The sequence below is a fragment of the Triticum urartu genome, chromosome 6A, assembly GCF_056163025.1.
Source record: "Triticum urartu cultivar PI428250 chromosome 6A, HENAU_Tu73, whole genome shotgun sequence".
Taxonomy (NCBI): Eukaryota; Viridiplantae; Streptophyta; class Magnoliopsida; order Poales; family Poaceae; genus Triticum; species Triticum urartu.
Genome location: NC_141878.1, coordinates 18882845 through 18909691, shown reverse-complemented (window position 1 = coordinate 18909691; position 26847 = coordinate 18882845). Strand labels below are relative to the sequence as shown.

Sequence of the window (26847 nt, the reverse complement as noted above, 5' to 3'; positions counted from 1 at the left end):
CACAACACATCGCGGATTGAATTGCAGTGACTCAAACTGAACCATGTAGGCATAGTTGTACATCTCGTAGTGCATCGCTATAACTCAAAGATGGAAGGGTTGCTACTCTCCCACGTGGATAGAGCCAATCGAGGACCGAATTACTGATTTCGGGGTAGGATGAATCGAATGAAGCGTTCGGTCATACACCAAGATATGGGAAATGAAGAAGCTCAGGGCCAAGGTGGAGGACGTGAGCAACAGGAACCTCCGCTGCCGCTTCATCGGCGAGAGCTTAGGCTCCAAGTCGACCGCGGCAAAGGAGCAGGCCAGCACTGCTACTGCGGTGATACGTCTCCAACGTATCTATAATTTTTGATTGCTGCATGCTATATTATCTACTATTTTGAACATTATTGGGCTTTATTATCCACTTTTATATTATTTTTGGGACTAACCTATTAACCGGAGGCCCAGTCCAGAATTACTATTTTTGCCTGTTTTAGGGTTTCGAAGAAAAGGAATATCAAACGGAGTTCAAACGGAATGAAACCTTCGGGAACGTGATTTTCTGAATGAACAAGACCCGGGAGAGTCGGACCCTACGCAAGAAAGAAAAGAGGAGGCCACGAGGTAGGGGGTGCGCTTACCCCCCCCCCCCCCAGGCGCGCCCTCCACCCTCGTGGGCCCCCTGTTGCTCCACCGACGTACTCCTTCCTCCTATATATACCTACGTACCCCAAACGATCAGATACGGAGCCAAAACCCTAATTCCACCGCCGCAACTTTCTGTATCCACGAGATCCCATCTTGGGGCCTGTTCCGGAGCTCCGCCGGAGGGGGCATCGATCATGGAGGGCTTCTACATCAACACCATAGCCCCTTCGATGAAGTGTGAGTAGTTTACCTCAGACCTATGGGTCCATAGTTAGTAGCTAGATGGCTTCTTCTCTCTTTTTGGATCTCAATACAATGTTCCCCCCCTCTCTTGTGGAGATCTATTCGATGTAATCTTCTTTTTGCGGTGTGTTTGTTGAGACCGATGAATTGTGGGTTTATGATCAAGTCTATCTATGAATAATATTTGAATCTTCTCTGAATTCTTTTATGTATGATTGGTTATCTTTGCAAGTCTCTTCGAATTATCAGTTTGGTTTGGCCTACTAGATTGATCTTTCTTGCAATGGGAGAAGTGCTTAGCTTTGGGTTCAATCTTGCGGTGTCCTTTCCCAGTGACAGTAGGGGCAGCAAGGCACGTATTGTACTGTTGCCATCGAGGATAACAAGATGGGGTTTTCTTCATAGTGTATGAGTCTATCCCTCTACATCATGCCATCTTGCTTAAGGCGTTACTCTGTTTTCATTAACTTAATACTCTAGATGCATGCTGGATAGCGGTCGATGAGTGGAGTAATAGTAGTAGATGCAGGCAGGAGTCGGTCTACTTATCTCAGACGTGATGCCTATATACATGATCATACCTGGATATTCTCATAACTATGCTCAATTCTGTCAATTGCTCAATAGTAATTTGTTCACCCACCGTAGAATACTTATGCTCTCGAGAGAAGCCACTAGTGAAACCTATGGCCCCCGGGTCTATCTTTATCATATTAATCTCCTACTACTTAGTTATTTCCTTTTGCTTTTACTTTGCCTTTATTTTACTTTGCATCTTTATCATAAAAGTACCAAAAATATTATCTTATCATATCTATCAGATCTCACTCTCGTAAGTGGCCTTATAGGGATTGACAACCCCTATTTGCGTTGGTTGCGAGGATTTATTTGTTTTGTGCAGGTACGAGGGACTCGCGCATAGCCTCCTACAGGATTGATACCTGGGTTCTCAAAAACTGAGGGAAATACTTACGCTACTTTGCTGCATCATCCCTTCCTCTTCGGGGAAAACCAACGTAGTGCTCAAGAGGTAGCATGCAGCAATGTTTGCAGTTGTGGAACACGATTCATCATCAAAGGTGGACCTCCACCAGTTGATTACTGGCTACGATGAGGACCTTAGGGTGATCGCTGTGTGGGGGCACTAGCGATGATCTCGGGAAGACGTCCGCCATCTAGAAGTTTATGATGACCCAATGGTACTAAAAAGGTTTGGATTCCGTGCTTGGATCAGGTTGTTGCATCCATTAAATCCACAAGAGTTCCTCGGGATCTTGGTAAGGCAATTTTATGAAAACTCCCACCATGAGGTTGGAAAGCCATCCTTCAATTCACAAGAGTTCCTCCAGAACTTGGTAAGGCTATGTTATGAAAATTCCCATCGTGAGGTTGAAAAGCCGGAGCAAGAAACAAGTGTTGGGGCTGTTCTGGCCAAGATGGAGAAGATGGATCAAAGTGATTTAGTCCGTGTGTTTATTGCGCGGTTGTGTAAGAATAGCTACCTTATTATCATAAATGACCTGTCCACAACAGAAGAGTGGCATTGCATTAAGAAGTACCTTCCTGACAACAAGAAACAAAGTAGAAATGTCGTTTCCACACAGCAAGTTGAAATTGCAAGCTTGTGCACAGAGAAGCCGTACCAAGTTTCTGAGTTCAAGCATTGTCATGTGATCAGACTATTTATTTGTTCCACAAGAAGGTGAATATGTTTCCCTCTCTTTGTTTCTGTTATACATATGTTTCCATTTCGTGTTTAATTGCAGAAGGAGCGGGTCAACCTGGGCAGTGGTAGTGTGGCAACGTTTGACACCGACAAATCAAGGCTTGCTGGCGTGGAGAATGAGAAATTAAAGGTGGGACTCGCCCGGCTGATCTATATTCAATCTTGAATCAAAGCTTATGGGCTATATTTGCGTTGTTTGTTCGGTAGTTTGTCTCTTTTATCCTCAGACACACACACGCACACGCACGCACGCACACACACACGCACACACTAAAATTTTACCTAGTAAATTTTGATACCCTAAACATCTGTGTATGAATTAGCTACCTGCTAATCCTGATGCTCAAAGATATATATATCAAACTTCAAAATTTGAGGGAAGTAAACTGAGACATGTCAAAACATCTCAGATGAATCTATGTGAACTGGAAGCGTGCACTTGAACAAACCCTCAGTATTAAAAAACGTGCACATAGTCTACATATGAAAACGCGTGGAGCAAAAGTGCATAAATTCTCATACATCTGTTTTGTGTTTAGGCTGTACATGCATCATGTTCTGCTGCACCCATTCCCGATTCAAACAATGTTACTAGTACTGAGAAAAAGACAACAATGCTCATCAATGAAATATATGAGGAATATAAAGAACTTAATAGTGAAGGCCTACCATTAGATCTGGACCAGCTTGCTGAATTCCGAAAAGTTTCATGGAGTGTATGTGTGACTAGGATCCAGTCTTGGGCACTGTGGGTGGTACGGTGCCTCTTGACGTGCGACGTGTTGGGGCCTCCGTGGGGTGGTAGGCTGGCAATTGCCATGTGCCTTTGAATGCTGTAGGGAGTATGCTGGTGATGTTGATGTAGATTTGGGCGGAGGTCAAGGAAACAACAAGGATGTTGTTGCACCCATGTGAGACACAACTTGCGACACTCTGGATCTGTGGGCCATCGTTTAGATCGCAGGTGCGCGGTGGTGTCCACGGTAGGTGTTGTTGCTTTGCATGACAATAATGGATATGGAAAATATATGATTTCTCATCCGGATATGATTTCTGATCCGGATCGAGAAGGAACTTACATTATGTCGTCCTGGCGACGTGTCTGGAATATCTGTTTATTGTTGATGTGTGAGTGTGTCGGCGGTGCATGGACGAGGACCATGCTTCGGTTAGCATGGGTTGTCTACATCATGAGGTGGTGGGTGGACAACATATGGTGAGTCAGGAGCTATTGTGATAGATGTTGGGTGTGGCCTCGTGCGGTGGTGTGACATCCAGGTTGTCATCCGTGATTGGTGGTTCATCATATTTATGCTTTGGGCATGTCTTGTGTGGTCATCTTAGGCCTACCGGTTCTTCCCCGTCATTGTGTGGGTCACGCTGTATTTGTCCTACTTGGTGGAAGGAGGATACAACTAGCTCAGTCTGGCGAAGATGCCTCTGTCAATAGTGTGTGATGATTCACTGCCATTGATAGGCCACACCTCTTCTCTCAAGTTGGGGCGCCACATCTCTGCCTTTCTAATATGGCATAGACCAGCATCTATGCACTCAATAGACAGTTTGGCTGGTCTATGCCATATTGTTTGTGGAGTGTGTTGTAACGAGAGCCCAGTGATTTGTTAGCTGTTGTCCTCCGTGCTGGTGTTTGGTTATAATGGTATAGTTTTAGGCATGTAATTTATTCTTTTATATCAATGCAACAAGACGCAAATCTTTTGAGCTTTATTGGGACAAATGGTTTCTGTAAAAAAATTACAGCTTGTCTCTTGTGCAAAAACATTTGAATAGTTAAAGTAGCAATTTTGTGCCCTCAATTTTTTTCAACATGCCAATTTTTGTTATTGAGATTGTAATCAGGTAGGTCCTTGGAGGAAACCATTCACATTCTTTCCTGCCCTGGGAGCATTGTTGTAAATGCTTTGCCTCCTCGAGTTAGTGGTAGTACCAAGGACCAATTCTTGTTATCAATAGATGCTGGTGCATATTTGAATTGTCATAGTCATGCTTCTAGGTGCACATTCGAATAGTAGCAGTGCTAGGATCACAAAGTTCACTGCACATGAATGAACTTACCCTTAGGCCTTTGTATGTAATAGTTGTTGGAAATATGCCCTAGAGGCAATAATAAATTGATTATTATTATATTTCCTTGTTCATGATAATCGTTTATTATCCATGCTAGAATTGTATTGATAGGAAACTCAGATACATGTGTGGATACATAGACAACACCATGTCCCTAGTAAGCCTCTAGTTGACTAGCTCGTTGATCAATAGATGGTTACGGTTTCCTGACCATGGACATAGGATGTCATTGATAACGGGATCACATCATTGGGAGAATGATGTGATGGACAAGACCCAATCCTAAGCCTAGCACAAAGATCGTGTAGTTCGTATGCTAAAGCTTTTCTAATGTCAAGTATCATTTCCTTAGACCATGAGATTGTGCAACTCCTGGATACCGTAGGAATACTTTGGGTGTGCCAAACGTCACAACGTAACTGGGTGGCTATAAAGGTACACTACAGGTATCTCCGAAAGTGTCTGTTGGGTTGGCACGAATCGAGACTGGGATTTGTCACTCCGTGTGACGGAGAGGTATCTCTGGGCCCACTTGGTAGGACATCATCATAATGTGCACAATGTGATCAAGGAGTTGATCACGGGATGATGTGTTACGGAACGAGTAAAGAGACTTGCCGGTAACGAGATTGAACAAGTATCGGGATACCGACGATCGAATCTCGGGCAAGTATCGTACCGCTAGACAAAGGGAATTGTATACGGGATTGATTAAGTCCTTGACATCGTGGTTCATCCGATGAGATCATCGTGGAACATGTGGGAGCCAACATGGGTATCCAGATCCCGCTGTTGGTTATTGACCGGAGAGTCATCTCGGTCATGTCTGCATGTCTCCCGAACCCGTAGGGTCTACACACTTAAGGTTCGGTGACGCTAGGGTTATAGAGATATTAGTATGCGGTAACCCGAAAGTTGTTCGGAGTCCCGGATGAGATCCCGGACATCACGAGGAGTTCCGGAATGGTCCGGAGGTAAAGAATTATATATAGGAAGTGCTATTTCGGCCATCGGGACAAGTTTCGGGGTCACCGGTATTGTACCAGGACCACCGGAAGGGTCCCGGGGGTCCACCGGGTGGGGCCACCTGCCCCGGGGGGCCACATGGGCTGTAGGGGGTGCGCCTTGGCCTACATGGGCCAAGGGCACCAGCCCCTAGAGGCCCATGCGCCAAAGGGACAAGAGGAGGGGAGAGTCCTAAAAGGGGAAGGCACCTCCGAGGTGCCTTGGGGAGGATGGACTCCTCCCCCCCTTGTCCGCACCCTTCCTTGGAGGAAGGGGCAAGGATGCGCCCTCCCCCTCTCCCTTGGCCCTATATATAGTGGGGGGAAGGGAGGGCAACCAGACCTAAGGCCTGGCGCCTCCCTCTCCGTCCCGTGACACATCTCCCTCCTCCCGCAGCGCTTAGCGAAGCCCTGTTGAAATCCCGCTACTTCCACCACCACGCCGTTGTGCTGCTGGATCTCCATTAACCTCTCCTTCCCCCTTGCTGGATCAACAAGGAGGAGACGTCGCTGCTCCGTACGTGTGTTGAACGCGGAGGTGCCGTCCGTTCGGCGCTAGGATCATCGGTGATTTGAATCACGACGAGTACGACTCCATCAACCCCGTTCTCTTGAACGCTTCCGCGCGCGATCTACAAGGGTATGTAGATCCACTCCTCCCTAGTTGCTAGATGACTCCATAGATAGATCTTGGTGACACGTAGGAAAATTTTGAATTTATGCTACGTTCCCCAACAGTGGCATCATGAGCTAGGTCTATGCGTAGTTTCTATGCACGAGTAGAACACAAAGTAGTTGTGGGCGTTGATTTTGTTCAATATGCTTACCGTTACTAGTCCAATCTTGATTCGGCGGCATCGTGGGATGAAGCGGCCCGGACCAACCTTACACGTACTCTTACGTGAGACTGGTTCCACCGACTGACATGCACTAGTTGCATAAGGTGGCTAGCGGGTGTCTGTCTCTCCCACTTTAGTCGGATCGGATTTGATGAAAAGGGTCCTTATGAAGGGTAAATAGCAATTGGCATATCACCTTGTGGTTTTTGCGTAGGTAAGAAACGTTCTTGCTAGAAACCCATAGCAGCCACGTAAAACATGCAAACAACAATTAGAGGACGTCTAACTTGTGTTTGCAGGGTATGCTATGTGATGTGATATGGCCAAAAGGATGTGATGAATGATATATGTGATGTATGAGATTGATCATGTTCTTGTAATAGGAATCACGACTTGCATGTCGATGACGTGACAAGATGATCATGGAGCCCCAAGATGGAGATCAAAGGAGCTATATGATATTGGCCATATCATGTCACTATTATTTGATTGCATGTGATGTTTATCATGTTTATACATCTTATTTGCTTAGAACGACGGTAGTAAATAAGATGATCCCTCATTACAATTTCAAGAATGTGTTCTCCCCTAACTGTGCACCGTTGCTAAAGTTCGTCGTTTCGAAGCACCACGTGATGATCGGGTGTGATAGATCCTTACGTTCACATACAAAGGGTGTAAGACAGTTTTACACATGCAAAACACTTAGGGTTGACTTGACGAGCCTAGCATGTGCATAGACATGGCCTCGGAACACAGAAGACCAAAAGGTCGAGCATGAGTCGTATGGTAGATACGATCAACATGAAGATGTTCACCGACGTTGACTAGTCCGTCTCACGTGATGATCGGACACGGCCTAGTTGACTCGGATCATGTAATCGCTTAGATGCCTAGAGGGATGTCTATCTGAGTGGGAGTTCATAAGATGAACTTAATTATCCTGAACATGGTCAAAAGGTCTTCGCGAATTATGTCGTAGCTCGCGCTTCAGTTCTACTGTTTAGATATGTTCCTAGAGAAAATTTAGTTGAAAAGTTGATAGTAGCAATTATGCGGACTAGGTCCGTAAACTGAGGATTGTCCTCATTGCTTCATAGAAGGCTTATGTCCTTAATGCACCGCTCAGTGTGCTGAACCTCGAACGTCATCTGTGGATGTTGCGAACATCTGACATACACATTTTGATAACTACGTGATAGTTCAGTTAAATGGTTTAGAATTGAGGCACCGAAAACGTTTTTGAAACGTCGCGAAACATATGAGATGTTCCGAGGGCTGAAATTGGGATTTCAGGCTCGTGCCCACGTCAAGAGGTATAAGACCTCCGACGATTTTCTTAGCCTGCAAACTAAGGGAGAAAAGCTCAATTGTTGAGCTTGTGCTCAGATTGTCTGAGTACAACAATCATTTGAATCGAGTGGGAGTTGATCTTCCAGATGAGAAAGTGATGTTTCTCCGAAGTCATTACCACCAAGCTGCTAGAGCTTCGTGATGAACTATGATATATCAGGGACATATATGATGATCCTTGAGATATTCGCGATGTTTGACACCGCGAAAGTAGAAATCAAGAAGGAGCATCAATTGTTGATGGTTGGTGAAACCACTAGTTTCAAGAAGGGCAAGGGAACAAAGGGATACTTCATGAAACGGCAATTCAGCTGCTGCTCTAGTGAAGAAACCCAAGGTTGAACCCAAACCCGAGACTGAGTGCTTCTGTAATAAGGGGAACAGCCACTGGAGCAGAATTACCCTAGATACTTGGTAGATGAGAAGGCTGGCAAGGTCGATAGAAGTATATTGGATATACATTGTGTTGATGTGTACTTTACTAGTACTCCTAGTAGCACCAGGGTATTAGATACCGGTTCGGTTGCTAAGTGTTAGTAACTCGAAACAAAAGGCTACGGAATAAACGGAGACTAGGTAAAGGTGAGCTGACGATATGTGTTGGAAGTGTTTCCAGGGTTGATATGATCAAGCATGGCACGCTCCCTCTACCATCGAGATTGGTATTAAAACCTAAATAATTGTTATTTGGTGTTTGCGTTGAGCATAGACATGATTGGATTATGTCTATCGCAATACGGTTATTCATTTAAAGGGAATAATGGTTACTCTGTTTATTTGAATAATACCTTCAAATGGTCTTACACCTGAAATGAATGGTTTATTGAATCTCGATCGTAGTGATACACATGTTCATGCCAAAAGATAGTAATGATAGTACCACCTACTTGTGGCACTGCCACTTAAGTCATATCGGTATAAAACGCATGAAGAAGCTCCATGTTGATGGATCTTTGGGCTCACTCGTTTTTGAAAGGTTTGAGACATGCGAACCATGTCTATTGGTGTATATGCATGAAGAAACTCCATGCAGATGGACCGTTTGGACTCACTTGATTTTGAATCACTTGAGACATGCAAATCATACCACATGGGCAAGATGACTGAAAGCCTCGGTTTCAGTAAAATGGAACTAGAAAGCAACTTGTTGGAAGTAATACATTTTGATGTGTGCAATCCAATGAGTGCTGAGGCATGTAGTGGATATCGTTATGTTCTTACTTCACAGATAATTTGAGTAGATATTGAGTATATTTACTTGATGAATCACGAGTCTGAATTATTGAAAGGTTCAAGTAATTTCATGGTGAAGTTGAAAGATCGTCGTGACAAGAGGATAAAAGATCTATGATATGATCATAGAGATGAATATCTGAATTACGAGTTTGGCATAGAATTAAGACATTGTGGAAATTGTTTCACAACTAATACAGCCTGGAACACCATAGTGTGATGGTGCGTCCGAACATCATAACTGCACCCTATTGGATATGATGCATACCATGATGTCTCTTATCGAATTACCACGATAGTTTATGGGTTAGGCATTAGAGACAACCACATTCACTTTAAATAGGGCACCACGTAATTCCGATGAGATGACACCGTATGAACTATGGTTTAGAGAAACCTAAGCTGTCATTTCTTAAAAGTTTGGGACTGCGACGCTTATGTGAAAAGTTTCAGGCTGATAAGCTCGAACCCAAAGCGGATAAATGCATCTTCATAGGACACCCAAAACAGTTGGGTATACCTCCTGTCTCAGATCCGAAAGCAATAAGGGATTGTTTCTAGAATCGGGTCCTTTCTCGAGGAAAAGTTTCTCTCGAAAGAATTGAGTGGGAGGATGGTGGAGACTTGATGAGGTTATTGAACCGTCTCTTCAACTAGTGTGTGGCAGGGCACAGGAAGTTGTTCCTGTGGCACATACACCAATTGAAGTGGAAGCTTATGATAGTGATCATGAAACTTCAGATCAAGTCACTACCAAACCTCGTGGGATGACAAGGATGCGTACTACTTCAGAGTGGTACGTAATCCTGTCTTGGAAGTCATGTTGCTAGACAACAATGAACCTACGAGCTATGGAGAAGCGATGGTGGGCCCAGATTCTGATAAATGGCTCGAGGCCATAAAATCCGAGAAAGGATCCATGTATGAAAACAAAGTGTAGACTTTGGCAGAACAACTCGATGGTCGTAAGGCTGTTGAGTGCAGATGGATTTTAAAAGGAAGACGGACAATGATGGTAAATGTCACCATTAAGAAAGCTCGACTTGTCGTTAAGATGTTTTCCGACAAGTTCAAGGAGTTGACTACGATGAGACTTTCTCACTCGTAGCGATGCTAAGAGTCTGTTGGAACTATATTAGCGATTACTGCATTATTTATGAAATCTTGTAGATAGGATGTCAAAACATTGTTTCCTCGATGTTTTTTTGAGGAAAGGTTGTATGTGATACAAACCGGAAGGTTTTGTCAATCCTGAAAGATGCTAATAAGTATGCAAAGCTCCAGCAATCCTTCTAGGGACTGGAGTAAGCATCTCGGAGTTGGAATGTATGCTTTGATGATGATCAAAGATTTTGGGTTTATACAAAGTTTATGAGAAACTTGTATTTCCAAAGAAGTGAGTGGGAGCACTATAGAGTTTCTGATGAGTATATGTTGTTGACATATTATGGATCAGAAATGATGTAGAATTTCTGGAAAGCATATAGGGTTATTTGGAAAGTGTTTTTCAATGGAAAGCCTGGATTAAGCTACTTGAACATTGAGCATCAAGATCTATAAGGATAGATCAAAACGCTTAATAGTACTTTCAAATGAGCACATACCTTGACATGATCTTGAAGGTGTTCAAGATGGATCAGTCAAAGAAGGAGTTCTTGCCTGAGTTGTAAGGTATGAAGTTAAGACTTAAAGCTCGACCACGGCAGAATAAAGAGAAAGGACGAAGGTCGTCCCCTATGCTTAAGACATAGGCTCTACAGTATGCTAAGCTATGTACCGCACCTGAAATGTGCCTTGCCATGAGTCAGTCAAGGGGTACAAGAGTGATCTAAGAATGGATCACAGGACAGCGGTCAAAGTTATCCTTAGTACCTAGTGGACTAAGGAATTTTCTCGATTATGGAGGTGGTAAAAGAGTTCGACGTAAAGAGTTACATCGATGCAAACTTTAACACTAATCTAGATTATTCTGAGTAGTAAACTGGATTCGTATAGTAGAACAGTTATTTGGAATAAGCTCCAAATAGAACGTGGTAGCTGCATCTCGGAGATGCCATAGAGATTTGCGAAGTACATACGGATTTGAATGTAGCAGACCCGTTGACTAAAACCTCTCTCACAAGCATAACATGATCAAACCCAGAACTCATCGAGTGTTATTCACATGGTAAATGTGAACTAGATTATTGACTCTAGTAAACTCTTTGGGTGTTAGTCACATGGGGATGTGACCTTGAGTGTTAATCACATATCGATGTGAACTAGATTATTGACTCTAGTGCAAGTGGGAGACTGTTGGAAATATGCCCTAGAGGCAATAATAAATTGATTATTATTATATTTCCTTGTTCATGATAATCGTTTATTATCCATGCTAGAATTGTATTGATAGGAAACTCAGATACATGTGTGGATACATAGACAACACCATGTCCCTAGTAAGCCTCTAGTTGACTAGCTCGTTGATCAATAGATGGTTACGGTTTCCTGACCATGGACATAGGATGTCGTTGATAACGGGATCACATCATTGGGAGAATGATGTGATGGACAAGACCCAATCCTAAGCCTAGCACAAAGATCGTGTAGTTCGTATGCTAAAGCTTTTCTAATGTCAAGTATCATTTCCTTAGACCATGAGATTGTGCAACTCCCGGATACCGTAGGAATACTTTGGGTGTGCCAAACGTCACAACGTAACTGGGTGGCTATAAAGGTACACTACAGGTATCTCCGAAAGTGTCTGTTGGGTTGGCACGAATCGAGACTGGGATTTGTCACTCCGTGTGACGGAGAGGTATCTCTGGGCCCACTCGGTAGGACATCATCATAATGTGCACAATGTGATCAAGGAGTTGATCATGGGATGATGTGTTACGGAACGAGTAAAGAGACTTGCCGGTAACGAGATTGAACAAGGTATCGGGATACCGACGATCGAATCTCGGGCAAGTATCGTACCGCTAGACAAAGGGAATTGTATACGGGATTGATTAAGTCCTTGACATCGTGGTTCATCCGATGAGATCATCGTGGAACATGTGGGAGCCAACATGGGTATCCAGATCCCGCTGTTGGTTATTGACCGGAGAGTCATCTCGGTCATGTCTGCATGTCTCCCGAACCCGTAGGGTCTACACACTTAAGGTTCGGTGACGCTAGGGTTATAGAGATATTAGTATGCGGTAACCCGAAAGTTGTTCGGAGTCCCGGATGAGATCCCGGACATCACGAGGAGTTCCGAAATGGTCTGGAGGTAAAGAATTATATATAGGAAGTGCTATTTCGGCCATCGGGACAAGTTTCGGGGTCACCGGTATTGTACCGGGACCACCGAAAGGGTCCCGGGGGTCCACCGGGTGGGGCCACCTGCCCCGGGGGGGCACATGGGCTGTAGGGGGTGCGCCTTGGCCTACATGGGCCAAGGGCACCAGCCCCTAGAGGTCCATGTGCCAAAGGGACAAGAGGAGGGGAGAGTCCTAAAAGGGGAAGGCACCTCCGAGGTGCCTTGGGGAGGATGGACTCCTCCCCCCCTTGGCCGCACCCTTCCTTGGAGGAAGGGGCAAGGCTGCGCCCTCCCCCTCTCCCTTGGCCCTATATATAGTGGGGGGAAGGGAGGGCAACCATACCTAAGGCCTGGCGCCTCCCTCTCCCTCCCGTGACGCATCTCCCTCCTCCCGCAGCGCTTAGCGAAGCCCTGTTGGAATCCCGCTACTTCCACCACCACGCCGTTGTGCTGCTGGATCTCCATTAACCTCTCCTTCCCCCTTGCTGGATCAAGAAGGAGGAGACGTCGCTGCTCCGTACGTGTGTTGAACGCGGAGGTGCCGTCCGTTCGGCGCTAGGATCATCGGTGATTTGAATCACGACGAGTACGACTCCATCAACCCCGTTCTCTTGAACGCTTCCGCGCGCGATCTACAAGGGTATGTAGATCCACTCCTCCCTCGTTGCTAGATGACTCCATAGATAGATCTTGGTGACACGTAGGAAAATTTTGAATTTATGCTACGTTCCCCAACAATAGTAACAAAATAGAAATTCGAACAAAAGAGTTAAATCAAACTGGGTGAGAAAATTATCATAGCAAACTTACCCTGAGGGTCAGGGCTCTGGCTTCCAGAAGCCACAAGTTGAAGCTAGGACAAACAAGTTCATATTCTTAATTTAACAACAATGATTTTTTATAGAAATATTTAACTTTGTCAAATTATGTTGGTTGCAGGTTTTCAGGGACAATATTGGGAAAAATGATTTAGCCGTAGCTATGATGGAGCAAGCAAGAGTTACCATGCAAAAATGTGATGGCCTTCTGCTTGCAATATTGACTATCGATGAATTGCTAGCTACTAAGCCAAAAACTCTTATTGAATTGAGAAAGATGAATGTGACTGTATTAGCACTGAATTGGACATAAATCATGAACTTAGGACAATAAAGACAGTTCTTATGAGGAGCTATGATGGTTTTCCATACCATCTCAACTATGCTTTCCTATACTTGTCCATATTTCCAGAAGACCACATAATTAGGTGGGGTCGCTTGGTGAGGCGGTGGATTGCGGAGGGTTACTCAAGGGATATATGCATGGCATGACCGCACCCAGACTTTTTCAGGAGTACTTTGATGACCTCCTAGTTAGGAGTATGATATTGCCAGGGGAAGGGATAGACCATTGCAGTCAGAAAATTAATTGTTGCCAACTTCGTGATATGATCTGTGAAATATGCGATCTCAAAGGCTAGGAGGAAAACCTTGTTTTAATGCTGGAGGAAGGTTTTTGTTTAAGCGAGACACAAGGTGTAATATGCCATCTTGTGATAGGCAACAACTGGAAAAGGGATAAAGATGTGCTAGAGAGCATGCCAGACTTGTCACACGTATGGTCATTGATAGTGTTTGGAGAGTGGAGATCCTTTTTCATCTCTGACAATATGAGGTTCCTCCGAGTACATGAATTAGAAGACACATCAGGGTTAAGAAATCATCATCTTGATATAATCGTGCAGCAACATCACCTCAAGTACCTTTTTGTTCGAGGATGTGAGAACATTTCATGCATGCCTAATTCTTTGCGGAATTCAAGCCACCTTGAAAGACTGGATGTTAGAGGTACAAATGTTGTGAGTTTCCTACAACAATCACCAATCTACCAAAGTTGTAGCACATTCGTGGAAGTGATCTTTTCTTGAGGCCCACAAGTTTTAGATGCTTGTTTGAATAGGCATGATTTATTCAATCTATACCGCTTCTGTAAGGGGCGTCTAGAAAAGGTTTTCCTTCGCAGAGGGATTGGTAAATCGAAGGTCGTTCTTACACTAGGCTTTGTCAAAATTTCTGGGAGAAATGGAAATGCCACTCTGAAAGAGCTCGGAGAGCTTACCCAGCTGCATAAGCTGGAAGTGGCTGGTATCAGCGGCTGAAACATCAAGTAGTTATGGTCTGCCATTGCTGGCCACAATCAACTTCAATCTTTGCATGTTTAAGAGAATCATTCGCGGCAAGAGGTTCATGAGTTAGATGGTTGTTTGGGTAAATTGAAGTCCCTTCTTACACAATGGTTTTGTCAATATTTCTAGGAGAAATATTGAAGGCCCTAGTGAAAGAAGGGTTTGTTGCTACCAAGTGTTGGGGAACGTAGTAATTTCAAAAAATTTCCTACGCACACGCAAGATCATGTGATGCATAGCAACGAGAGGGGGGAGTGTGATCTACATACCTAGTAGATCGACAACGGAAGCGTTTGGTTGATGTAGTCGTACGTCTTCACGATCCGACCGATCAAGCACCGAAACTACGGCACCTCCGAGTTCTAGCACACGTTCAGCTCGATGACGATCCCCGGACTCCGATCCAGCAAAGTGACGGGGAAGAGTTCCGTCAGCACGACGGCGTGGTGACGATCTTGATGCACTACAGCAGCAGGGCTTCGCCTAAACTCCGCTACAGTATTATCGAGGACTATGGTGGCTGGGGGCGCCGCACACGGCTAAGGAAAAGATCACGTGGATCAACTTGTGTGTCTCTAGGGTGCCTCTGCCTTAGTATATAAAGGACCAAAGGGGGGAGGCTGGCCGGCCACATAGGGCGCGCCAGAAGAGTCCTACTCCCTCTGGGAGTAGGATTCCCCCCCCCCAATCCTAGTTGGAATAGGACTTGTGGAGGGGGAAAAGAGAGAGAGGGGCCGGCCCCCTCTCCTTGTCCAATTCGGACCAAGGGAGGGGAGGGGTGCGTGGCCCATGTAGGGCTGCCTCTTCTCTTTTCCACTAAGGCCCATCATGGCCCATTTAGCTCCCGGGGGGTTCCGGTAACCTCCCGGTACTCTCGTAAAATCCCGATTTCACCCGGAACACTTCCGATATCCAAACATAGGCTTCCAATATATCAATCTTTATGTCTCGACCATTTCGAGACTCCTCGTCATGTCCGTGATCACATCCGGGACTTCGAACAACCTTCGGTACATCAAAATGCATAAACTCATAATATAACTGTCATCGTAACCTTAAGCGTGCGGACCCTACGGGTTCGAGAACAATGTAGACATGACCGAGACATGTCTCCAGTCAATAACCAATAGCGGGACCTGGATGCCCATATTGGCTCCTACATATTCTACGAAGATCTTTATCGGTCAGACCGCATAACAACATATGTCGTTCCCTTTGTCATCGGTTTGTTACTTGCCCGAGATTCGATCGTCGGTATTCCAATACCTAGTTCAATCTCGTTGCCGGCAAGTCTCTTTACTCGTGCTGTAATACATCATCCCGTAACTAACTCATTTAGTTGCAATGCTTGCAAGGCTTAAGTGATGTGCATTACCGAGAGGGCCCAGAGATACCTCTCCGACAATCGGAGTGACAAAACCTAATCTCGAAATACGCCAACCCAACATGTACCTTTGGAGACACCTGTAGTACTCCTTTATAATCACCCAGTTATGTTGTGACGTTTGGTAGTACCCAAAGTGTTCCTCCGGTAAACGGGAGTTGCATAATCTCATAGTTATAGGAACATGTATAAGTCATGAAGAAAGCAATAGCAACATACTAAACGATCGGGTGCTAAGCTAATGGAATGGGTCATGTCTATCAGATCATTCTCTTAATGATGTGATCCCGTTAATCAAATAACAACTCATTGTTCATGGTTAGGAAACATAACCATCTTTGATTAACGAGCTAGTCAAGTAGAGGCATACTAGTGACACTTTGTTTGTCTATGTATTCACACATGTATTATGTTTCCGGTTAATACAATTCTAGCATGAATAATAAACATTTATCATGATTATAAGGAAATAAATAATAACTTTATTATTGCCTCTAGGGCATATTTCCTTCACCAAGAAGCCTTAAGAGCCTCACTCTAGAAGGTAAACTAGTCAGGGAAAAAGAATGGATCCATAATCTTTAGGATCTCTCCAAGTTGGTGTTGATGAGAAGCGCACTCGAGCAAGATGATGATGCCATATAAGCCCTTGGGGCGCTCCCAAATCTTGCAGTTCTAGGCATGAGTATTTATTCGTTCAATGGGCCACGGTTCCATTTCCATATCTCATCTTTCCCAAGTCTCATGGTATTGGAGCTCCGTGGAGTATACGGCCTCCGATCAGTGTTGTTTGAAGAAGGTCCAATTCCTAAGCTCAAGCTGCTAGAAGTTTATTGGTGCAAGGGGCTGAATGGTTTCTACGGCCTGCCAACAGTTAGATGCCTCAATGAAATTCGGCCGAGTACTTGAATCCTCAAAACAAGTTTGAAGGAAGAGGTGGAGAGGGAGGTAGTGGATCATAGGATGCATGTCAGGGCGAATATTGTTAACTAAACTTGTGTGTATATCTTGCAACATGTCTCCATCGGATACTAAACATTTCTGTAACCTCAATTGTTTGCCTCTCTGGCACCAGCAATGCTGACATTTGCAAAGAGTGCTCCTTAATTATTGATTTCGAAAAAAAGTCTAGATTAAAAACAAATATTGTTAACTAAACTTGTGTGTATATCTCACAACATGTCACTTCTAAATATGTGACCTTTGCAAAGAGTGATCCTTAATTAATGATTTTGAAAATTCGTCCAGATAAAAACAAATGTGTATAGGGGCGAAACTATTGGATCCTGCGTCATAGATATAACTTTCTGTTTTCTGAGCTATTTGTTTATATATAACTAGAGATATTATGTGCTATTAACATTATCCTACAATACAGATCACGGAATATTAGCACCTTGATAAACTCATGGGTGTTGGAGATAAATTCACTGACATCATGTATAAAATGTTTGTAGAAACAAATTAAGTTATGTACATATAGCACAATGAATTCTGCCTTTCAAGATTTCCAATTACCATAAATGTCGCTTTTGTTTGGATGTAGGGAGGTCTAATAAAAAAGAACATATTTGTAATCAGAATCTGAAATCATTTATTTGTCAGTTCCAACTTTCATCTAACTGCAAGAGTAGAACCAACGTATCTTACTAAGTAAGTGAAAGTGCGTTATATCGACTAGAGGGGGGTGAATAGGCGATTTTTATGAAAGTCTTCAAAACGTGGAAGTTATGAAGACAAACAATGAAGATTTTTCCTATTACTATGCAGCGGAAGTTAGATTACACTAGGCAAGCCATGGTCAAGTATTCAATAGAGTGAAAGCACAAAGACAAACAGCTGCAGTGTAATAAGGATCAGGTAGGAAGAAGTTATGAAGCCAAACAGATCATACATTCACGTTGTGAAGACAAAAGATAGAGCAAGCATGCAATGGCTTCACAATGAGTAACAGTAAGAAAAAGGAAGTGAAGATGAAACCGGTGACTTGTTGAAGACAATGATGTGTTGGACCAGTTCCAGTTGCTGTGACAACTGTACGTCTGGTTGGAGCGGCTAGGTATTTAAACCTTAGGACACACAGTCCCGGACACCCAGTCCTGAACACGCAGCTCAGGACACCAAGTCCTCACCGTATTCTCCATGAGCAAAGGTCACATAGTCCTCGCCCAATCACTCTGGTAAGTCTTCAAGGTAGACTCCCAAACCTTCACAGACTTCGTTCACTGGCAATCCACAATGTCTCTTGGATGCTCTGAACGCGACGCCTAACCATCTGGAGGATTCACAGTCCTCAAGTGTAATAAGTCTTCAGATCACACAGACGAGAAGACTTAAGTGATGCCCAATGTTCTCTGGCTCTGGGTGGTTAGGGCTTTTCTCCTCGCTAAGAATTTTCTCTCAAAGGCTTCGAGGTGGGTTGCTCTCAAACGACAAAAGCCGTGCACTGAAATCTGAGGAGCCAACCGTTTATGGTTGTAGGGGGTGGGCTATTTATAGCCACTTGTTAACCCGACCTGATTTGTCCGAAATGACCCTGGGTCACTAAGGAACTGACACGTGTCGCAACGGTCAGATTTCAAACTCTCATGGCAACTTTACTTGGGCTACAAGCAAAGATGACTTGTCCGGCTCTGGACAAGATTCTCTCTCATTGTCTTCACTCGAAGACATAGGTTTTTGGTTTAGGCATCACTTCAGTCATTCTGACTGGTTCTCCTGGACCCCACTTAACAGTACGGTGGTTCCTATGACTCAACACAAAAGAAAAGGAACTACGAAAGATCTAAGTCTTCGAGCTCCATAGGCTTCATAACGTGTCTTCTTTTGTCATAGTCTTCAATGTGAATATCTTCATATACCACCTTTGGCTTCAATGTCTTCATACATTTTTAGGGGTCATCTCTGGTAGTAAAACCGAATCAATGAGGGACTTCTACCTGTGTTATCCTGCAATTCTCACAAACACATTAGTCCCTCAACTAGGTTTGTCGTCAATACTCCAAAACCAACTAGGGGTGGCACTAGATGCACTTACAATCTCCCCCTTTTTGGTGATTGATGACAAACTAGTTGAAGTTTTCAAACGGGAATATAGTCTGTGAAATTGTAAAGGATAAGGAATTGTCTTCATAAGTTGCAAGGGCTCCCCCTGAAGATGTGCATATAAGTTAATTTGCTTTTGGAATGCAAATGCACATGGCAGGTTGTACTTGCGGAGATCCACTTCAGCTTATCATGACAATCCACTATGCATATGAAAGTATATGAAGATAATGACATGCATAATGGAAAATGGACGTCTGCAGAATGGGATAAGTGTGGAATTTATCGTCGCACATGCAGAATTTATCTTCGCAAAACAGGGTGGCAAACAAGTAGCAGACGACCACCGAGTCTTAGTGTTACAACTCAAGGAACCAAATGAAGCAAAAACGAGAGTTGTAAGCACGAAGCAAAATATAGCAAAACATAAAGCATCCGCCCATATGGACCCGCTTGAAGACTATCAACCCATATGCTTCTCCCCTTTTTGTCAGCAAGGACTAAAAAGGTTTGAAGACATAGAGTGTCTACTCGTTCCTAGTAGCAGCAGGGTCATTGGAGGTGTTTGGCGGTGCAGAAGAGCTTGGAGGTGCTGAAGCAGGTGGCGGTGATGTAGCATCGTCTTCTTCATCAATGATTCTGGCAGTGACTGTGGCAACAGATGAAGAAAACTCAGAGTCTTCAAGTGATGGTGTGTTGCGCATCACAGCCCTTCTAGGAGGTGTGGTGTCAAACTTGAATCGCTCTGTGAAGCCATCCTCTTCAAGTTCAGCTTCAGTACATATCATTGAGAGCCCTTTCCATGTACGACGACAGGTTTCATGAGTGACGAAGGCATTCTTGGTGGCAAGATTTTGAAGATGATTAACATCCACCAAGAGGCTTTTCATCTGACGCTTTAGCCAGTCGTGATGCCTATCTTGTTTTTGATGAAGGGCCACAAGAAGCTCTCGGTCAGTGAGAACACGAGTGCGCTTCTTGGGTCTTGAAGCAGTTGCACTATCAGTGGCTTCAGTTGAAGCAGGGTGTGGCGCACGTGTAGTGCCAGCCAAAGGATACACCCTGGAGATGGCTTCAACACCTTCATCATTCTGAGTGAAGCTCTGGTGTTCTGCATTCTGAAGACTCAACGGTTGCTTGGCAGGCTCAGGATATATAGCTTCAGTAGAAGTATCCACATCTGGTAAGAAGATCCGATGGTTGCGGGCTGAGGGCTGATACGAGATCGTAGAGTGCAGTTTGATCAGCCTCATCACCCAAGGAGCATAGAACTTCAAACCAAATAAATCTGAGCCTGACGCTGCAAGTTGGCATATGAAGAAATCCTGTGCGTTGAAGCATTTGCCATGAAGGATATAGAATATGAGAGTCTTCATTGCACCCTCAATCTTGGCATGTGGAGAGTGTCCCTTAATGGGCCAGAGAGTCCGCCGGATGATGTGATATATGGTCCTGGGCAGGTACTCAAGGTCTTCAACGAAGAACTCAGTTGGATAGGGTGCATCATGGGACAATGGCTTCATCATTGAGAGCATCTGACTCATATTTGGTTCAGACCTCTGGAATATGCTCTCAATAGCTTCAGCATGTAGTTGACAGCCTTCCTCGAAGAATTCGCCAGGAGTGGGCAGGCCGGTGAGCTCAATGATATCGAATGCATTGGCTTCGTGATGGACATTGCCGGTCATCCACTTCAGGGCCCAAGTCTTCAGATCTCTGTTGTATCCCTTGATGTGTAGGGTGGCATAGAATTGCAACAGAAGCTCTTCATTCCAGTGCTCTTCATCAGTTATAAACGGCAGCAGACCCACTTGCTTGAAGCAATCCAGCGCTTCCTCTAAGCAGGGCAGACCAGCAATGGCTTCAACATCAAGGCGCTTGTGCGGGAAGATGCGACCTTGGTTGTATAGGATGCATGAATAGTAGCTGCGCTGAGGATAGCTCCAGAACCTATCTGATGAAATCCTTTCCCTTGAATAGGGGTTCTTGAAGCTGTTGAAAAACGTATTGTCTGCCTTGAAGCTATTGATGTCAAAGGAGCCAGGTGCTGATGCAGGACCTAGGAACCTTGGCAGCCTTGGGACTGGCTTCTGTACATGAGGCCTGTGCTCAACGTGGTAATCAAATTGAGGACCTGCAGCAGACTCAGGAACAGAAGTGTCTGGTTCAGTAGCTTCGCTGTCTGCTGAAGCTTTTGGTGGGGAGGGCTCCACATTGGCTTCAGTATTGGTTGTGGCAGCCTCAACATTTTCAGCCTCCGCTTGACTAGCTGGAGGGTCAGTCACAAGCACGTTCTCCTGGAGAACTGCTTCTTGGTGTAGCAGGGGAGTGGGATCTTGTGGTGCTTCTTCATTTTCTTCGGCTGATGCAGCCGGAATGTCTTCAGCATAGACTTGAGGCCTTGGACCTTTGCGAAGCCTGCGGAACGCAGACGACGCTTGTGGGGTTGGAGTGGGCTGGGCCTCAAAGTCTTCTTCCTCTTGAGGGCGATCCGCCCATGACGCATCTTGTGCAATTGGCGTCAGAGGACGACCAATGCTGATGAGCTCGCTTTGTTCATACTGAGGAAGGGCTGCATCATCTTGTACATTGTCCTGATGACCAATGTCTTCAGCAGCAATGGGGTCGGCTGCTGGTATGTTTTCAGCTTCAGGAGCCTCTGTGGAAGCAGGCTCATGAACCGTCAGTTGACGTTCTGCGTTCGGCTGAACCATTGAGATAGGTTCAACTATCAAGGGCTCTGTGGGAGCAGCCCAAGATTTCTTGATCTTTCGCTTCTTCTTGCTGGGGGCAGTAGGAGAGGCTTCAGAGCTTTTCCTCTTCCTGGCTTCAGCCTCAGCAGTTCTTGTCTTCTTGAGCTCTGAAGCTGTTGACCGGCTCTTTGGCTTCGAGCCAGTCGTTGCAGTTGGGAAGACAATTGGAACTGCTTCTTGGCTAGGTGCCTCTGGTTCAGCCATAGCAGGCTTCTTCTTCTTCTTCGCGGCCATCTTGGGGTCGATGCCAGGACGCCCAAGTGCCTTGCGCTTCTCAGCCTCATTGTAGGCTTGTACACATCTTTCCGCCAGAGACTTTATCCGCTCACGTGAACCTTGAGCTTCTGCACGCTTCTTCAGAAAATTTTCCTTTAGCTCATGCAACATGGTCTTGAAGCTCTTCACTTCTTGCACGCTGAGCCTGGCCATATGCTTCTTGAACTGAGCCTTTTCATGATCAATTTTCTGCTTCAGTTCAACTATGCGCTGTGCAATAGCAAGTTCTGAAGCAATAGCGCCTTGGAATGCGACGCTGAGGCTAACGGGCAGCTGCAGATCTTCGAAGTTGATGTCTGGTGAGGCAAACCATTCGTCGATGAAATTGTGAATGATGGCGGCATCAAAGAGAGGCAAATTGTTGAAGATTTCAGCTTCTTCTTTGCTCTTGATGAGCTGCTCTAGAGCGTCATCTCCAAGATCTTCATCACTTGACAGATCTATGGCTTCGCTGCGCAGGATGGCAGCAGCTGTGAGCTCTTTGCTGGTGTGTGGCTGAGGCACCTTGGCCTTCTGGGGCTTGGAGACGCGGGATACGTCTTCAGACTGCACACTGTCTTCAGGAGGTGCAGTTGCCAATGGCTTCGCCCTTGAGATTTTTGAGGAAGGGGCCGGCTTTGAAGCTTTTGGCTTCTTTGATTGCTTTGGCTTCGGTACAGCAGGAGCTTCATCAGACTCAGAGTCAGCTCGAGGGTCATTCACGGCAGTCCCTTGGACTAAGATGTGGGTGATGAGGCCCTCAAGGTTGGCAAACGGACCGATGATATTGGGTTCTGCGTAGCGTGTGCCATCTGCCCTTGGAGCTGAGGGACCAGGGTTGAAGTCTAACCCAAATTTCTTCTTGTTCAGCTTCGCTGATTGTTGGGCAAACTGGAAGTTGCGCTTGAACAGATTATCGTCACGACACCAGAGGAGTGACGACGGATGCGCATCATCAGGCTGTGGTCCTCGGACCATGCATGGGTAGAAGCCTTGAGCAATGGCTTCATCTCTGGTCCTGGGTATGAGATTCTTGTAAAGGATGTCCCCCCATGGTTTCTTGATGGCACATTTCTCAGCATACTCCTGAGTGACGAAGCGGTATTTGAACCACTGTTCTGCCCAATAGCGTCGAATCCATTGGATTCGGGTCTTGCGCTGCCCATAACTCTCTTCTGGATCTGTTTTATACATTTCTGCCAGGTCTTCAGGCAGATCTTTGGAAGTTCCTTCACGTCTCTGTCTGCCCCCTTCCTTGCTGCTGCTTCTGAAGCCATAAACTTTAACTTGAAAGGCTTCAAAACTTTCAAAGGCTTCAAAGGCTTTCTTTTGCTGGACCAACAGGAACTGGCTTCAGGAGAGGTTATGTGATGCTGTAGGAATTCTGCAAATGAATGCAGACTATGAGAACCGAAGGATTCTCCCATGGTCATGTACCTGTGACAGCATTAAGGTGCGAGGGAAGGGGAAGAGGTCATATGCATTCTCAGAAGGTTTTGAAGATTAATCAGTTTAGAAGACATTGACCTCATCGTGCGAAGACATTCACTCATAGATAAGAAGTTGGTTCCAGATTTGTACGAACCCACAGATCAGTACAAGTGAGGAATCTAACTACTTCATGAAGCACAAGTGAATATTCTAGGCATGTTATGAGATGCAGATTGAGAGATCTAACTTCTGTGAAGATAAACTTTTTATGGTAGAAAATGATCAAACCATGAGATCAAAAGGGGCTGTAAAAAGAAGTTTTATTTACCACACTTGGAACTGCTAGACGGAGTGGGAGATGATGCCGAGCAGTTCAATCCTCCGTGCCCTAACTTAGCGATGGAAGACACCTATGGCAACAGCGGAGAGGACGATGTCCGCGATCGGCGTGAAGACGGCGTCGGAGAAGTTGCGGCAGCGAAGCGCTTCGTCGCCAGCGTCGTCGAGTGCTAGCGGTGGCGCTAGGGTTCCTGCGAGGGTGGAAGAAGGAGATAATGACCGCGGTAAGTGTGAATTTATAGGCTCAGGGGCGGCACTGTGCTATTACACAGGTGCCCCTGGCGATTCGCATCTGAGGAACGCGTGGCCAGTTTGCGGAAGTTTTGGGTTTGTTCCACGTCCCACGCACACCTGGATTGTCGGGCGGTCGTTCCTGCTTCTCCGGATTTTATGTGGAGGAATGAGCATTGAAAACGGACTTTATGGTTGTCTCTGTATCTTCTGCTGACAAGGACGCGGTGAAGACATTCGACAGTTTCAATAGAATGCATATGACTTGGAGAGATAGAATTTGAGATAGAAAGCATAGAGAGATTAGGGTCCGATCACATTCACTTAGTTCAAAAGATTCAACCAAGAAGACATAGCTATAAGTGAATGATGTAGAGGACAGAACACTAGTATGTATATATCTATATAGTCAACATAGTGAAGATAATCATGAAGACATGTTGAGTTCGAAGCCAAACCAAATGTGAAGATATTGCAAGGTAACGCCATGAGTGAAACACTTCAAAATAGAACGTTTGGTGGTGGCGTTACCCACCGTATAGGAAGTATTAGACCTAGACACGGCGCACAACTATCGTGGCGCTCCAAAGTCAAATTCCACATTAATGTATTCACACTTAGAATGTATGTCTTCATTGATTGAAGATATACTTTACTTTGTGCGTTGCACATCTAAGTCATCATTGCATAAGTGTTAGGATGTGTGCCTGATCACAGGACATTTGAGGATTCCAGGATATTTAGCTCACACCGTAACTTGCAAAATCTCTTCTCATCCAAGGGCTTGGTGAAGATATCTGCCAATTGTTCTTCAGTGTTGACGTGTATGATATCAATGTCTTCCTTCACAACATGATCTCTGAGAAAATGATGACGAATTTCAATGTGCTTTGTCTTCGAGTGCTGAACTGGGTTGTTGGCAATCTTGATGGCGCTTTCGTTGTCGCAGTAAAGTGGCACTTGCTTCAGATGAATGCCATAGTCCTTGAGTGTTTGCTTCATCCACAGAAGCTGAGCGCAGCAAGATCCAGCAGCAATGTATTCAGATTCAGCAGTGGAGAGAGATACACAGTTCTGCTTCTTTGAAGACCAACACACAAGTGATCGTCCCAGAAAGTGACATGTGCCTCATGTAGACTTGCGATCAACTTTGTCACCAGCATAATCAGCATCCGAAAATCCAACCAAATCAAACTCTGAGCCCTTTGGATACCATAATCCTAGAGTTGGGGTGTGAGCCAAATATCGAAGAATTTGCTTCACAGCTAAGTGATGTGACTCCTTTGGTGCCGCTTGAAATCGAGCACACATGCAAACACTAAGCATAATATCTAGCCTAGATGCACATAGATAAAGCAAAGAACCAATTATGGAGCGGTATACCTTTTGATCGAACTCTTTACCATTGTCGTCAGGACCTAGATGATGTTTGGCTGGCATTGGTGTTGTGAAGCCTTTGCAGTCTTGCATACCGAACTTCTTCAGGCAATCTTTGAGATACTTCTCTTGAGATATGAAGATGCCATTGCGTTGTTGTCGTATTTGAAGACCAAGGAAGAACTTCAGCTCCCCCATCATGGACATCTGATATTGCTCTTGCATCATATATCCAAACTCTTCACTGTACTTCTGATTGGTGCAGCCGAAGATAATGTCATCCACATATATTTGGCACACAAACAGTTCACCATCATATGTCTTCGTGAAAAGAGTGTGATCCAGGGAACCAGGTATGAAGCCTTTGCTCTTCAGGAAGTATTTGAGTGTGTCATACCAGGCCCTAGGGGCTTGTTTGAGGCCATATAGTGCCTTGTTGAGCTTGTATACCATGTCAGGATGTTTTGGATTTTCAAAGCCAGGCGGTTGTGCAACATACACTTCTTCTTCAATCTTGCCATTGAGAAAGGCACTTTTCACATCCATTTGATATAGAAGTATGTTATGATGATTTGCATAGGCCAGCAGTATGCGTATGGCTTCAAGCCTAGCCACAGGAGCAAATGTTTCATCGAAGTCAATGCCCTCCACTTGAGTATATCCTTGAGCAACTAGACGAGCTTTGTTTCTGACAACTTGACCATGCTCATCTTGTTTGTTGCGGTATATCCATTTGGTGCCTATTATGTTGTGCTTCCGTGGATCAGGACGCTTAACCAGTTCCCATACATTATTCAGCTCAAACTGTTGAAGCTCTTCTTGCATAGCTTGAATCCATTCAGGTTCCATGAAGGCTTCTTCAACTTTCTTGGGTTCTGATATTGAGACGAATGCGAAGTGCCCACAGAAATTTGCTAGCTGAGTTGCCCTTGAACGAGCGAGTGGACCAGGTGCATTGATGCTGTCAATTATTCTGTCAATCTGCACTTCATTGGCAACACGAGGATGTACAGGGCGAAGACTTTGCTCTTGCTGATCTGTGTTGTTGTTGGGAGGAATGTCTTCAGGCTGAGCATTGTCTTCATGTTGATCAGGTGCTGAGATGATAAGTTCTTCTTCAGGATGAGCTTCAGAAGGTATAATCTCTCCAGTTCCCATAAGCTTGATTCATTCACTAGCTGGAACTTCATCTAGCACATTTGGCAGTTGCTCTCTTTGTGAACCATTTGTCTCATCGAACCGCACATCCACTGTTTCAACAACTTTGTAATGAAAGAGGTTGAAGACTCTGTAGGAGTGCGAATCCTTTCCATATCCAAGCATAAAGCCCTCATGTGCTTTTGGTGCAAACTTTGAGGTGTGGTGTGGGTCCTTGATCCAACACCTTGAGCCAAATACTCTGAAGTAACTGAAATTTGGCTTCTTGCCAGTTAGGAGTTCATAAGATGTCTTGTTCAGAA

General features: G+C 44.9%; 1 pseudogene; it reads left to right on the top strand.

Annotated features, from left to right (window-relative positions):
• Nucleotides 1-202: 202 nt before the first annotated feature.
• Nucleotides 203-16949, top strand: LOC147963304 (uncharacterized; annotated as a pseudogene).
• Nucleotides 16950-26847: the final 9898 nt, after the last annotated feature.